Source organism: Tympanuchus pallidicinctus, unplaced genomic scaffold, assembly GCF_026119805.1.
Source record: "Tympanuchus pallidicinctus isolate F22 unplaced genomic scaffold, pur_lepc_1.0 scaffold1, whole genome shotgun sequence".
NCBI lineage: Eukaryota > Metazoa > Chordata > Aves > Galliformes > Phasianidae > Tympanuchus > Tympanuchus pallidicinctus.
Window position 1 is genome coordinate 10,690,327 of NW_026294618.1, and position 15,839 is coordinate 10,706,165.

General features: G+C 39.2%; 1 protein-coding gene across 3 annotated transcripts in view; it reads right to left on the minus strand.

The window, feature by feature from the left end:
- KCNS3 (potassium voltage-gated channel modifier subfamily S member 3) overlaps positions 1-15,839 on the minus strand; it is a 65,375-nt gene that overhangs the window by 24,612 nt on the left and 24,924 nt on the right. The window lies entirely within an intron of this gene.

Here is a 15,839-nt window from a genome sequence, read left to right on the forward strand (position 1 = left end):
ATACACTGCATTCAAGAAATGTCAGCACCTTGTGGAAATAGCTTATCCTGCCTGCCTGGGACAAGGACTTGTCAGGAAAAGGAACAAATTCAGGTCTCTACTAGAAGTGTGCTGTCTATTGGGTAGGTACTACTAATGAAACTGCCTATATTCCAAGGCTAAATGACACAATAGATGTATGTCTGCACCTTAAATTAAAAAGAGAGGTGGAGGAGCTTATGAAATGGGTAATGAGAGAAGAGTTGTGACAATTCCCAAACATAACCAGGTCCTTTGTAAACACTAGACAATATAAGCTCTGATTGTTAATGATAGTGTTGTACTTGCAGTCTGAGACTATAGTCAAGAAACGTGGTATGACTGGTCTGCCTTCGTAATTCTGCTTCAGACATCAGCAAAATCTATACCCACGTTCATGGACTAGCTGTTTTCAATGAACTGTTTTCAGATTCCAAATGAAATACGTGCAGCCCCACAACATCCTTCAGGAGCACCTAGGAGTCTTGTTTTTGAATTTTTTTTTTTTTTTTTTTTTTTTTTAGTATGTGGCTAAAAAGGGAAAAAGGGCAGTCCAGTTCTGTTCTGATTTCCTTCCCATGACCTTCAGGCTACCCAGACTGATATTAGAATTTCACCAGTAATAAAAAGATTGATTTGCAAGACATTCCAAGTAATGAGATGCTTAAGGGTGTTCAGCATTGGGATAGAAATCATAGAATCATTTGAGTTGAAAGGGACCCTTGAATCCATTTAGTCCAACTGCCCTGTGATGAACCTACAGCTCCCTCAGGTTCTCAGAGCCCTGTCCAGACTTACCTTGAGTGTCTGCAGGGATGGAGCATCCCCACTTCTCTGTGCCAAAGCTTCACTACTCTTATCATAAGAAGCTTTTTCCTCATATCCAGTCTAAATCTCCCCTCATTTAGTTTGAAATCATTTTCCCTTGTTCTATCACAACAGATCCTGCTAACAAGTCTGTCCCCTTCCTACAGCCCCCCTTTAGATACTGAAAAGCAGCAGACTGTGAGACTACAGCACTATCAGGGATTGTAGGAAGACTGTGGACAAGTCAACGCAAACTAGTCAAATGCTAGCTGTGTCTGTAGGACCCCTACATGATCCATCTCAGCGAACTATTCCTTGCTAATTTCTGTCCATGGACATGGTTACATCAAAGGGATGAGTTTCAGGTGTGTGCTGGCCTGGGAGAGGCGTGTTTGAACCCACTTTGGCTGAAGGGTAATTCAGACTTGGCTCTCCTGTTTCCTAGGGGAGCTCTGTAAGCTTTAAGCTATTAATTGCAGTTAATTATCACATGAAGTCTGCAACCAGCTTTCACCATTTTTCTATCTTAACAACAAAGATGTGACTGAGCTTTCAGAATGAAGCCAATGTATTTCATGTATTTTAAGTGTATCCCGTGAAATGAATTCTTCAAGCTTTTAGCAAAGACAATGATCCATATTAAGTACAAAACAGACGAAATTGTGGCTGTTGCTCAGCCTCTAACTCTGCCTTGCTGCTCTGCTGAACTTCTTCAACAGTGGCTGTGTATGAAGTTCCTTTCAGCTCCCAAAAGATATATGAAACTCCAGTAGAAGAAAGAAGTAGGTCAAATTCAGTACCTTAAGAACTTGAATCACACAATTTTAATCACAATACCCTTTGACAGAGGTTAAATTTAATGCCTTAATTATAGAAAACACAGCAGCTTTATTTATAATTCACATGCACATTGGAAAGGAAAATAAAAATACTGACAGCCACTGACCCTACAATAAACCACATATCCTGATCTGTCCTTCATTTTTATCAGGTTTTTTTTCCTATAATATAAATATCTTCTAGCTTTAGGGTCACAGAATTTGGTCCAGAATTGCATTGTGCTGGACCAAATCATACGGCCACTTTTACCTTACAGATGGAGAATTAACTAAGAAATACTACTGTGCAGAAAAAAAAAAAGTAATGTCAACATTTTATTGGTGCTGAGGTAGCTTGTCTTATTGAGGAATAGTCAGCCGAGATATTTGCACAGTTTGACTAGTGATAATTCTCACTTTTATTGAGATTTTACACAGAAGGAGCAAGGAAATAGCAAGCAGTATCATCTACACATCACAGAATATCCAGGTTACACAGTGGCAGCAGCAAATGCCAACACACAGTAGGGAGCAGTTGCATAGAACCCCAAAGCTTAGTCAGTCACACAAGTAATGCGAGTTGTGCAGGCATCAGAGGAATCGTGTTAAAAAGGTGAGGTATTAAAAAGGGGACAGTGTTAGATTTAATGTAAGCCCTCTTCTGACAAAAGGGAGGGATGGCTGCCAATAGATACAGGGGTGGTGAAACTGGCAACGGTGAAACTGGTGGTGCGAACTGGAAAAACAGTCTCTACTGGTGAATGAGTGACAGGATCAAATCTTTCACCGTCTCCTTTATTGAATTTAAGGACTGTGATTTTGTCCATTAAGGATGTGATAGACAGGTCTGTTGGCTACTTCAATAGGAAGATGCTGCTGTGCCTCGTTAGGTGCTAAGGCTGATTTTGTCCGATTGAGTTTATGCTCAATCAGGAGGGATCCAATCACAGATGAGTCCTGCAGGAGGCTAAGGATGGTCATTTAATGAGGAAAACAAACACACTTTTAAACAGGGAGCTGACATCTAGACATTCAAAACTTAATGTGTCTCACAGCTCACATGAATTACTGCAGGAAGAAAGCGAAAACAACAACAAAAATTTTGTGCTTAATTTTGGCAAAGGAAATGGTGCAGCTCATGTTAGCTTAGTAAAATCAGCACCCACAGTTTCTAAATAATAATACAAGAGTATGCAATTATATTTGACTGCAGGACAAGAACACACAATTGGTTTTCATCTCTTCTTTACATTACAGAAACAGCTGAAATTTTTATTTTACTTTTTTTTTTTTTTTTTTTTTTCCTACACTGTCAACGCATTTCTGCTGCTTGGAAAACTAAATAAATGGTTGCAAACAAGACACATCAGAACTTTTTTCAGAATAAGCTGCCAAGAATAAATACTTCAGTATTCTCTAGCTGTATGTGACAGTTCATGAGTGGCAAAGTTGAGATCCAAAATTTACCTGTAAGCATTGCTGCTTTTATAAAGCCCCCTCAGTTCTCCCTCTGCTCTTCACAAACATCTCATTCAGGTACACCACAAAAAGAGCTTGTGCATACATGTAAAGACTTGCATAAACAGTTCACAAAAGAAGAGCTAATGTTTGGGGATGTTTTGTTGGTTATTTTTTGGTTTGTTTGTTTGTTTGTTTGTTTTCTGCAAATTATAGCTACAGATTAATGTGGATTATTTTTAAAAAGTTATTAGCATTCCCTACTGAAATTCTGAAATGAATAAAATGATAAGGAGTAGATACATTTCCGAAAGATTAAATAGTTCTGCTTTGAAAATCTACACTTCAGCTACTGCCATGCTACTCAAACTGCAAATATCCCTACACTTACAGCACTTACTGATTGCTCTTAGACTAGAGCTGATACAGAAGTAGTTGGTCTTGGTATTTCTGAACATATGCTATTGATCCCCATCTGAATAAATAAATTTTTCATTGAGAATCAGGGAAGCAGAAAAGTAACACAGACGAAGTTTTAAATGCTGTTATTTCCTGCATTTCTTACTATTACTGTTGTACCACTTCTGCGAGCAATGACATTTTAAGATCTGACATACAGTTTAAAGTTATGAATGTGGGTTTTGGAGAGGGATTATTTGAAGCATTCCAGGGGAAAGGGGATCTTCAGCACGCTGCTGGGTGTAGCAGAATGCTAAGCAACTTGCCAGCCTGCTCCATAGTGTCCAGCCCACTACTTATCCATGCAGCACACAGGGGCTTAGTGGAACAACCTTGTCCACTTCCAATTTCAGGATCAAAACTGCCATTTGTGTCCACACCCAACTTTCAATACTTGGTTTTGTTACTGCACAAAATATTGAAAAAATAGCTAGAAATGTTACAGCCTGCAAAGCTGGCAGAACACTACTCATAGGTGGGTGCACTGCCATCTTCTGGGAGAATCTATTCAGTTTTGAAGCCAGCCAACTATACTTCCCAGCATAGTGAAGCACAAGTTGTATTCCAAATAGCTGATACTACAGTTAGAAGTTTTTAATTTTTACTTTATGATGTCTTGCTTCATTCAGCACCAAGAAACAAATGTTATTGAATAATTATAGTTATGAGTACTAACACATGGACTGCTGAGGAAAATCCTTTTGATGGCCACGCACAGCAAGAAATCATTTGTAAAACACCACTTTTGTAGTAAGTGTTCAGTATTTTTAGCTATCACCTCTGACAGTCCTACTTAGTACTACTATTCAGTAATCCAAAGGAAAACATTAAAGTGTCTAGGTTCAATACCCAAATCTTCATTACAAGTTCGAGATATATTAACTCATCTGCAAATACTTCAAATTACTTTTTGTCTATTTTTTGCCTACTGATGAGCACTGACCCTCTGGATCAGACTATTAATAATCCAATTTATGACATCTTCCATACTTAAACAGATCAGAAGGAGAAAGCTTGCATGATTCAGAAGAAAAGCAAACACTCCAGTTATTTGTGTTACCTTCATGTCAGAGAGGTGTCCAACATGGGTACTTTCTAATCTGTGTTTACTCCACAGCTTAGTTTGACCATTTCTAGGAACATCTGCTAAGCTTGCAAGTATGACAGTTATCTAATGAAAACGGCTGCTTGATCCAACTCTTGTCTAAAAATTTCCTTCTAGTAATATCTACCCTGCCAAAAGGACCTCACAAAGAATCACAGAATAGAATCAAAGAATCATTAAGGTTGGAAAATACCACTAGGATCTTTTAGTTCAACCGTCAATCCTCACCACCGTGCCCATTAACCACGTCCCTCAAATAATGGGCATAAAGAGAGGTTCATTGATATCAGTAATGCAATTGATTTTCAGTACTCCCAAAGAAAGCTCATGTATGCAAACAATCATCCTTGCATGGTTCTTCCACACTGTACATAGCCTCTGGAAAACTGATGACAGACAGCTACATTAGAGAAGTATAAGCATTTGATTTGGGGTTGGGAGAGGATTGGTAGGCAGGGGGTGACAGATCTCTTGTTGGGTTGTGATGCACAGCAGTGGAATTATGATCCAAGTGTCCACGTGCATTCATGTCCAATAAAATGAGCCAGTTCAATTTGAAACTGGGACAAGAAGCATTTCCAAAATCCAGGTAGTTTACTGGTGCTACAGATGTATGCAAATTATTAGTTGAGTACATAAAACAAATCTCAGACTTTGTCAAAACCAACAGTCACACAGTAACAGAGTAAAAGTCAATAGCTTTTTGCTAGCACTGAACAGAGTCCTGCTATCCCATGTTGTCTTAGGAAAAATAAATGGTGAGGGAGGACTTTGGAGAAAAATTTCTGTAAAAAAGAGAGACAAGAGACTGAGTAGATCTGTTTTCCAGACAGAATGAAGGTAAGCTATTGCTCCCATCCCTGGAAAGGCCAGGCTGCCCCATAGGCTACCTTTAATGTACTTCTCTGCACAGATAAGTTGCAGAAATAATAACCTTGAACATGGGACCTATCCAAAATTGAGGTTATATAAACATCTCCCACCTATTCATGTGAAAAAGAAACAGGAGGCGTAGAGGAAGGTGTTCTTCAGGGATTGCTAAAACTCACAGAGCAGAGATGGCTGTGGCTACACTGCATGCTCTCCTTGGATTTGCCCTGTTCCTAACAGTGCTTTTATGGGAGGGTCCAGAAGAAATAAAGATGTTGTGATAGAAGTTATTCTCAATTATTCCAAGGCCCACAGTATTCATTAAGGATAAACTTTAAATATGGAACACTGCTGATATTTTATATTGAAAGTGATTTTCTTATGTTCATTAAAGAGAACATTTTTTTGAGCTAAGTTGGGAATAAGTGCTGAAATCTTGTTTTACAGTCTTCGAATTCAGAAATGTAATTTCAAATATTTACAAGACTATTTACAAAGATATAGGCTGAAATGTAGCTTCTAGTGAACTAATTTATGAGCTCAAAATGAACAAAAATTATTGCTTGCTTTCCCACAGGAAGAAATCATCAAGTTTCCCTCATTCTCTCTTTCCTGTATGATTAACTATTACTTTGGTACCAGACAAGAGATGACCTGCAGTGACCATTCACAAGAGGTTAAAATCGTAAATAGATACAGTCTCAAAAATATTTATCTAAAATAAAAACAACTGTCAGACCAGCAGAGCAGCATCACAGGTTTGCTTGGCACGCACAAGTATATGAAGACAGAATCCTCCCACAGTGCAGAGCCTATACAGTTTTTTCTCAGATAATTCATGCAAGTAAAGCAATGAGATCCAACAGCTAAAAAAAACGAGTCAGATGTAGGTACATAAATATCGATGCTAACAATGAATACAAGCTAGATATATTTCATTGACAGCAAAAATAAATGCAGATCAGTTTTACTGGAACTTGCAAAAAGGTTTGCAAAGTCATAATTAAACTCAGAGCTCAACATCAATTTAAAACTCAATTATATCAGCATCAACAAAGCCTATGTATAATGTATCTATGTTCATAATGGGAAGCAACTGCACCAAAGACATGAATAAATATAGAATAAACCTATAAATGAAAAAGACTGCAGATAACTGCCTGAATATGCTGGATGCTACAGCTTATTAATGTTTAAGGACATGAAGTTAACTCCTATCATCAGACCATTCCCTATAAAGTTAGGAAGCAGCTGGAACCACCTGTGGAGTCTATCAGCAACCCTCTGAAGATGCCATTTGCAGAAGCTGCAATCCCCAGAACATAATCTTTTTCTATTCCTCTGTAAAGTTCTCAAACAACTGTGGTGGTAAAGCAGAGCTCAAAGGTTTGACCTCCTACACTAATTTATTCAGAGCTTTATCGTGCTGCCAATAACTCACATATCAGGAGTGCTGGCTCCGCTCTCCTTAGCTAAGAAGAAGGACTGCACATCTGCATGTCCAGTTGCTGTGAGTGCTGCCTTATTTTGATATATGACAAAGGGCCAAACAATTGGGGGTGCTTTGGGGAAAATATTCTCTCCTCTAGTGAAGGGAATGCATGCATCCAAGCCAGAGAGGAACCAAGCAAGGAATCTGGCTAGGCTCAGATTGGCACTACAAATACAATGGGATTTCATCATTTGTTCCATGAACAACAAAGTTTCAGAAACACAGAATTCTGACATCTTTTCAGAAACCAATTGAAATATTTTGTTCAAAACTGCAGGAAACTTTCGGTACGAAGTTCAATGATTGTGAAGCAATCGTATTATGCACAAGGCATTCTTCAGGAACACGTGTGGAATGGCTAATCAGTACATCATCAAACACAATAACATACATTAATGGAAACAAAACACAGTAAAGAAAACTAGGTCCTGAATTTACAGTGATACAGTACAAAGATTTTATTCCACAACCTTGAAGCCAGATCTGGAGTAAATTTATTTCCTAGAACTCATTTGAAATATAGCAATTCTCCTATAAGGAAAGAATACAATTTCTATCCAAATGTGGTTATATTTCTGATATTGATAGACTGAAAAAAATGATATCTGAAAGCATTAATAAAATATGGAAAACCTGTTTTGCTTAAGGAGATAAGAGTTTCAACGAACTGAACAGAGTTAAAGGGTTAAGGATAGAGGTTTGAAGTACTAGCAGAGATAAAAATGCAAGCTGATGTATTCAAGAGACCAGAGAAATCAGATTTATGTGAGCAAAGCCTGTAAGCAAACAAAATTTCCGGTTGCCACGGAAATTGAAACAAAACCAAAAACCACTCCCAATCACAATGAAAGGCTGAGATTTTGAAATTTCCTTTGGAAGAAAGTTTTTAGGAAAGACCATTAATTTACAGCCACTAAAACATGCTGCTTCCTTCAGATGACATGTTTTTATGTAGGTAAGGATCAGGATTTCTTTTCAATAGTTCAGTTCACTTCTACTTATATCATCAAAATATTAATAACTATACCATAACATTTATACTTAACACACAAGAAAAACGTTTTCACTGCTACATGCAAAGGTGTTTCCAACAAATCAAACTGATCACAGAGAAGATTAAATATTTCTGCTTCATGCTTTAACTTTTAAAATGACATGAAATGAAATTTCAGACATGAAATGGAAATATTAGCACTTCATTTAAAGTGTTGTTCAGGGAAGATAAATCAGATCTGTATAGTGCTCACACTGTCAAATGAGCCCTACCAAGAAAAAAATAGGCAAATATGCAAAAAAGCAAGAGTAGCCCTGTAATTTTGCTCCTGGCAGACTGTCACAGTACCCCACTCATGTCCTCAAGAATCAATTTACTGCCTAGGAAGACATTTCAGTATCTTTTGACATGTATTCCCAATTTCACCTCTGAAGGCCCTCCATGGGAAGTATTAGTTGGCACCACAGAGGATATCAACTTCTCCACAGTTACAACTGAAATTCAAACGTACAAAGTTGGGTCACATCTCCTGTAAGTCTTCTCTTCATACCTCAGTACTCAGGCCTTTGTGATGCAAGCATCTAGCCCAGTAAATTCATATTAAAGCCACTGATTAAGGCCCTCAGTAGAGGAAATTTGCCCATTCCCAGAAAACAGACAAATTATACTGTGTTGGCTTACTGCCACAACTATGGAGTCGCTGAAAAGAGTTACATCTTCACCAAGAAGATGATGATCCAGGGCTTTCCAACTTCTCAGGCTCAGATCACCCTTCCAACTACTCAGATTTTCGTGACTCAGCAGAGAATTATTTTATTTTTTTAAAACCTGCCTCATTTTTGGAATCTCCTTTATCTTGACACAGATTTATGTCAGTGTGACTGAGATAATGACCAGCTGGATCTGGGGCTGGGCAAGGTGCCACAAGAGAGCAGGAGGAATCCTTAAGCCACTTTTATCATCAACCCTTCATCTTCGCTGCTGCTGGCTTGAGCTCAGGCTCCCTAACTCCCTAAATAATGCAGGAAAAAAAAAAACAAAAAAAAACCTTTCACAATTTCACAAGTATAAGGAAAGTTTTATCAGTCAAAGTCTCCTCTTCTGTAGACTAAAAAGCATGAACATTAAATAATAATATTAGAACAATTTCTCTCTTGAGCCCATCTATCCAGAGCCCATCTATCCACTTCAGTGCTCTACTTCTGCTTACCAGTCACTAAGCCAGTTACTGGTTGATGTTAGTTTATTTACTGGAAAGAGTCCTTTTTGAAATGCATTCACCAATTATTCCAGAGGAACATACATACCCAACTACTACTTAAAACAATTTTCTTTCCGATCAGACTTCACAGTTAGATTCCCTTAAAGGATCAGGTGAATAGACAGGGTCCACCAGGCTTTTCATGTTTTGGTTTGTTGTTTTGTTGTTTGTTTTTTTTTTTAAGTGTGCTTAATAATGAAGCTCTCACTCATAAATTTCTTAAAAAAAATTGTCTCCTTTCTTAAAATATGATTTTCTTGTATCAGCTTTTTACCTCCCATCTCAACCAACTAGACCATTCATTTTTCTTTACTAACCCCCAGCTGAACATCATGAACAACAGCAGAAGGCAATGGATGATCTACAGCAACCACTGAAGCAACATGGATTTTTTGCTCTATCTGAATTCTGTGAGGAACATAAGCATTTTCAAAAGAATACAACTAAAACAGGATGAACACTTTGTGTGTGTGTGTGTGTGTGTGAATAGAGAATTCATTGAAAAAGGCTGTGACGGGGAGACTAACTTTATTTCTGAATCCAGCCTATGGCTGGTGGGAATTTTCCACAAAGCAAACACCCAAACAAAAACAAAATTAAAAAGGCAGGAGGGATTTTGGAACAGTGCACATTTCATTGTGAAATTTTCTAAGAGCATCTTGTTTCCATAGATGCTGAAATGTTGCATTTCAACATATTCTTAAAAACAAAAAACCTCCATTGTGAAACTTTTTGTAAAATTTTAAACCAGACTAAATTTAATTAGATGCAAAAAAGAATTAACCCCTCATGATCAAATGAAACATGAAAAAAAAAGTTCAAGGAGTCTTAAATTATGGATCTTTCAAATGATTTGGTTCAGCAACCAAACAAAAATCTATTGTCCTCTTTACAAAAATATACTACTTTTTATATAACTATGACAGGACAGCACAAGGGATGATTTTTTTTCATTAAAGACATTTCATTAAGGACAGATTGTTTTAAAGAGTTTGGCCAAAACAAAAATCAGTTTTTTCCAACAAGACCTCAACTTTTTTCCACTTTTCCACAGCTGAAGTCATGAAGTCATCATTTTCATAGTAACATGAGGTCTTATGCAACACCACCACCCCATTTTTTATCATAACACTCCTCTTTGGAAAGAATTGTATAGGATGAGGAAACTGCTGTCCTACATAGTTTAAATATCAGAAAAGAGAAGCAAAAGAAACGATGGAAACCAGAAGTGCTGGATGACAGAATAGCTGGCATAGGATCACATGAAACATCAACTGGAGCCACAAGGGAAGATCCCAATCCTTTGCAGCCCAAATCTGCTGCTCTTCACCATGAAAGCAATGTGCCTAGCCAGCCTCAGTCTGTGCCTCCCAGTCTATGCCTGCTTCTATGGAAATATCTGCAATCTAGGCTTCCCAATGGAAGCAGAATTGGCTTCTACTCCCTCCAACACGGTAGTAATTATGGTAACAAAAATCTTCTCTGCATGCACACTCTGCCAGCACCTGAGTTTCCATCACACTGATAAAGATCTCTCTTAATTAAAGTGTCAAAACCTTACAGGATTGGCTTCCTCCGTGCTAGGCTCTCTCACATCCCAAATTCCTTTTTCAGCTACTTTTTCTGACCACTTAATTAACAAGTGATTCATCATCTGACTGGCCAAAGAAGTATCTCAATCTCTGTGAAAGGAGTGAGAGAGAGGAAAAGTCAGCAATTTTTCTTTCCTTTCTTCTTTTTCATGCTCAATATATATACTTTATTTTTGATTACTTAGTCCAACAAAGATCACACTCCAATAACTGGAAATATTTTGCCACGAGAGTTATTATTCAAATATTTCTTTTTTTTTCTCACCACACTATGCACTTCTCTTTTTCTCCTCCCTCCAAAAGTTAAAAAAAAAAGTCATCATCCCATGCAAGGTTTATTGCAGTGACCTTGTTTGCTGAACTACATTTGTGACGGTGAAGCCACTCGCATTTTAAAGAAACCACATGCTGAAAATACACATGGGATAACGGAACGTAAAGCATTTGTTCCTGACCTCATTGGCTTTACTCTTTATTTTAGTTTGCTGAGTAGCTGCAAACATTGCATGGACTGTATATCTTAATGCATGGTGTGCCAAAGGAGGGGGAGGAATGTATTACCAAAACTCTTGAGCTACAAACTACTAAGGGAGAATGGTTTTAAACTAAGACAAGGAATATGTTAGATATTAGGAAGTTTTTCACCCAGAGGGTGGTGACACAGTGGAACAGGTTGCCCTAGGAGGTTGTGGATGCCCCATCCCTGGAGGCATTCAAGGTCAGGCTGGATGTGGCTCTGGGCAGCCTGGTCTGCTGGTTGGTGACCCTGCACATAGCAGGGGGTTGAAACAGATGATCATTGCAGTCTTTTTCAACCCAGGCCATTCTATGATTCTGTTATTTTATGATACTAAGTACAGAGTGAAAAAGACCAAGGAGTGAGCTGGACTGTCCATTCTTCCAGGTTACATTCACAGTGCTTCTCCCACTTTTAAATGAACAGCAGAAAGGAGACTGAAGTTAGCAAAAGTCATGCTATGGCACAGTCCTCTTCCATGGAACATGTTTTTCTATAGGAGAAGAGGAGAGGAAAAGTTTCAAGACATGGGGACTATATTTCCCAGCAAAGCATCATTGCAGCACGGCTCTTGCCACCAATCCCTTTTTTTCTCTTTCTCTTCACTCCAGCTACTCTCATTGCCTCCCTCCTGATTTCAAGACTACAAACACAAAGACCTTGGAAAAACTGGCATCAGATTGAGAAAGATGTTGTCGATATGGCAGAAAATGCTGCAGCTGATGGTGCAGTTATACAACAGAAAACCACCTCTGATGCAGAGAAATCATCTTTCCATCCATTACCCCAAGCACAGTATGTATAAATGCTGCATGGCTCATTTGTACTGCAAACAGATTCCCTATCCTAGCTTCCAGATTCCTCCATCACTTATTTTCATACAGAGGCACAGTGGTCCTAAACAGACTCTCCTAACACTGACATTTCACCAACATTATGTTCTCCTATTTCTGTGCCAGGGGCAAAAAAGCTAGGAAAAAAAGTCTTTGAGGAAACTCTCCCCTCTCATAGGAGTGTTTGTTTTCAATGAAACTTGGTATTTTCAATGCCCTTTCTGGATATCCCAAAATGTATTGGGATGACTTAAAACTTATTAAGAGGTGCACACAGAAGTTTTCAGCAGGTGACAATACTGTGAAAACAAACTCACAAAAACTGACTTCCAGCTCAGAGCATCCTTGGCAAGAGCCCGCATTCTGCCTTTACACTGTGTTGTGTAATGGGATCACTTTGCATGCACCACACACCACTGTAATGCAGCAGCTCCTCAGCAAGTGCCAGCATGGTAGGGGAACAGAGGTTACCTTCAGTGCCAGATTTATAAAAGCTCACATAATAATGCTTTGACAGCTGTCCAATCAGTGTGTATACATCTGGATATACAAAAGACCCAAATCACTAGCCTCCCATTTGCAAAGGCAGTTTAAAAGCAAAAAGCACGTGACTTCACCAAAAGCTGCTAGAACAGAACTAGATTCATCCCTTCTATTAACCTTTTGTTCATCGAATACTGCCAGAACTTAAGTCTTGTGACTTAAGGTATATCAAGTATATATACCTACATGAATCTATATGTTGGATAGAAATGCTTCTCATGAGACTGTAACTCATTCTCAAAACATATAATAATATACCACAGAATCATATAATTGTCAAGGTTAGAAAAGACCACCAAGATCATCTAGTCCAGCTGTCAGCCCATCACAGCCATGCTCCTTAGTGCTGCATCTCCGCAGTAAGACCTCCAGCAATGGTGACCACACCACATCCCTGGGCAGCCCGTTACACTGCATCACCACTCCTTTTGAGAAGAAGCTTCTCCTAATATCCAACCTAAACCTCTCCTAGCACAGCTTAAGGCCATTCCCTCAACTCCTATCATTGTTACACGTGAGAAGAGGCTGACCTCCACCTCTCCACAACCTCCCTTCAGATCCTTATAGAGAGCAATAAGGTCTCCCCTCATCCTCCTCTTCTCTGGACTGAACAATCCCAGCTCTCTCAACCTCTCCTCATCAGACCTGTGCTCCAGGCCCCTCACAGCTTCGCTGCCCTTCTATGAACACACTTCAGGGCCTCTGTGTCTTTCTTGCAGTGAGGGGCCCAAACTGAACACATTACATGCAGCACAGCTTCAGACAGCTGAGTACAGGGGAAGGATCACATGCCTGCTCCTACTGGCAACACTGTTTCCTGCTGACTATACATGACATGCACTGTATTTTCTCCTTTGGGCTCAACTGTCTAAAAAGAATCTCCAGAAAAAATATATATATATTAACTTTCAATTATTTATTTTGATTCTTCAGTCACTATGGAAGAGAAATAAGAATGAAAAAGTGTGTGATGCCAAAGGCAAAAGTGCAGAATTTCAAAATGACTTCTAAAAATTCAGCCTCCCCCCACATCCTGCCCACCAGCCATTTCCCTTTCCACACCTATCACTACAGTTAATTTAATCTTTAAAGTATATGGCAGATAAAAAGATTGCTGTGTTTTTGGCATGTTCTTTTTGTGTTTGAAATAAAATTTGGAACAGTTATCACAAAAGTTGTGATGGTGAATAAAAACTGATTGTCCCAGGGGATGGGGCTGCTTACTTAAAAAAATTGGTGTTAGTTTTTAACAGCCTTAACTTCAATGTGCCCATCATCTCATTCAAAACTATTACCACAGCACAGCAAGACTGTTTCTCCATATCCTCCTAAAATCTATTTAGAGGAAGAGAATAAAGCAAAACAAAAAAAAAAGTTTTTCCTTCCACCCAGGAGGCTCATAGAGCCCTGCCCCCAAACACCAGCACCCTCCTGCTTCACACAGAATTCCTGCACACACTTCCAAGCACTAAGCTGGCTCGTTGCACAGTGAGCTATTTACTCACCACACTTTTTCCCACAATCCAAATATGCAAGATTGCAAAGTCATTTTCAAAGCAACGGCAACAAACAAACAAACAAACAAAGAACAAAGAGAAGGACCGTTATTTTTATGGTTGGGGTTATGCCACCCAGAATTAGACGCCAGACATATCTATATGCCTGCTGAACAACCTAAGTTGGTCTTCAAATATTTGATAAAAAGCAGCCTGAAGTCACAGAATCATAGAATCATTTGAGTTGGAAAGGACCCTTAAAGACCATCTAGTCCAACCCCCATGCACTGAACAGGGACACCTACAGCTCCATCGGCGCTCAGATCCCCATCCAGCCTGACCTTGAATGTCTCTAGGGATAGGGCATCCACCACACCTCTGGGCAACCTGTGCCAGTGTCTCACTACCCTTACTTCAAAAACTTCTTCCTTATATCCTGTCTAAATCTCCCCTTTTTTAGCTTGAAATCATTTCCTCTTGTTCTATCACCGTTCACTGAAATACACATTATTTGTGCTGTCAAAAGTAATGCTGGACGAGAGAAACTGACGGAACCCCCTCATGCTCACAGTTTCTAGGTTTCTATGAAATGAGGTAGAATCTGCAGTGATGATTTATAGCACATAGAATCATAGAACCATAGAATCATTAAGGTTGGAAAGACCAGTAAGATCATCTGGTCCAACCATCAACCCACATGTTAACACTTCAGAACAATACAAATTCCAGTCAGCATGAAAAGCATCACACCCAGAAACTACCCTCGAGAATTATTGTGCCTGCAACACAAAATATATTCTTGCAGCTAATGGAATGGCTTTAACTCTGTGTACAAACCTTTACCTGTGACTCCCCAAAAGCACTTGGATTAGACAACAAATAGCAGCCTCCAAATGGCTGCGACTAAATACTAGTGCCCTGAGCTTCTCCCTCATTTCTGCTTTCTCTCCCAGGTTGCTTCTTAAGGGTATGGGGAGGAGGGTGTGGAGGACGGACATTGAATTCAGTGATAATATTATAGCTTCCAAAGTGCTATTTATTTCATGCAGACCTAATTCTCTGACTGATACCCACCCCTTCCTAGGGACAGATAGCCACAAACTTAACAGCCTCAGGAGTGGTCCCCAGTGCCACACAGCTCCCTCAGCACCACCAGGAGCTCAGAACTGAATCCGCAAAGGAGGAAAGGGAGGCCCACCTATCGACATCTGTGCACAGCCCCTTGTTTTCCCCACCACTGAGACAGCTACAACCTTAGCAGTTGTAGCCAAGCAATATTTCAGCAGTTTCTTCAAGGTCAGAATTTTTTTCTGGCTTCACAGCTGTAATACTGGGATTTGGCTCCATTATTATATTTATATTAGTGCACAGGGATAGACTTTATAACACATGGTGCAGTCAGAATATTTTATGTAGCTTACAGGAAGCCAAGAAATAATGCAAATTTGAGTTGCAAAAGTACTGTCAGCATATTGTGCCTGCCTCTGCCAACACGAATTTGCTCCCTCTGGTATTTTATTATGTGTATTTTTTTAATTACTACAGGAGGCTGAACTTCAACTTGCAGGTTATTCCA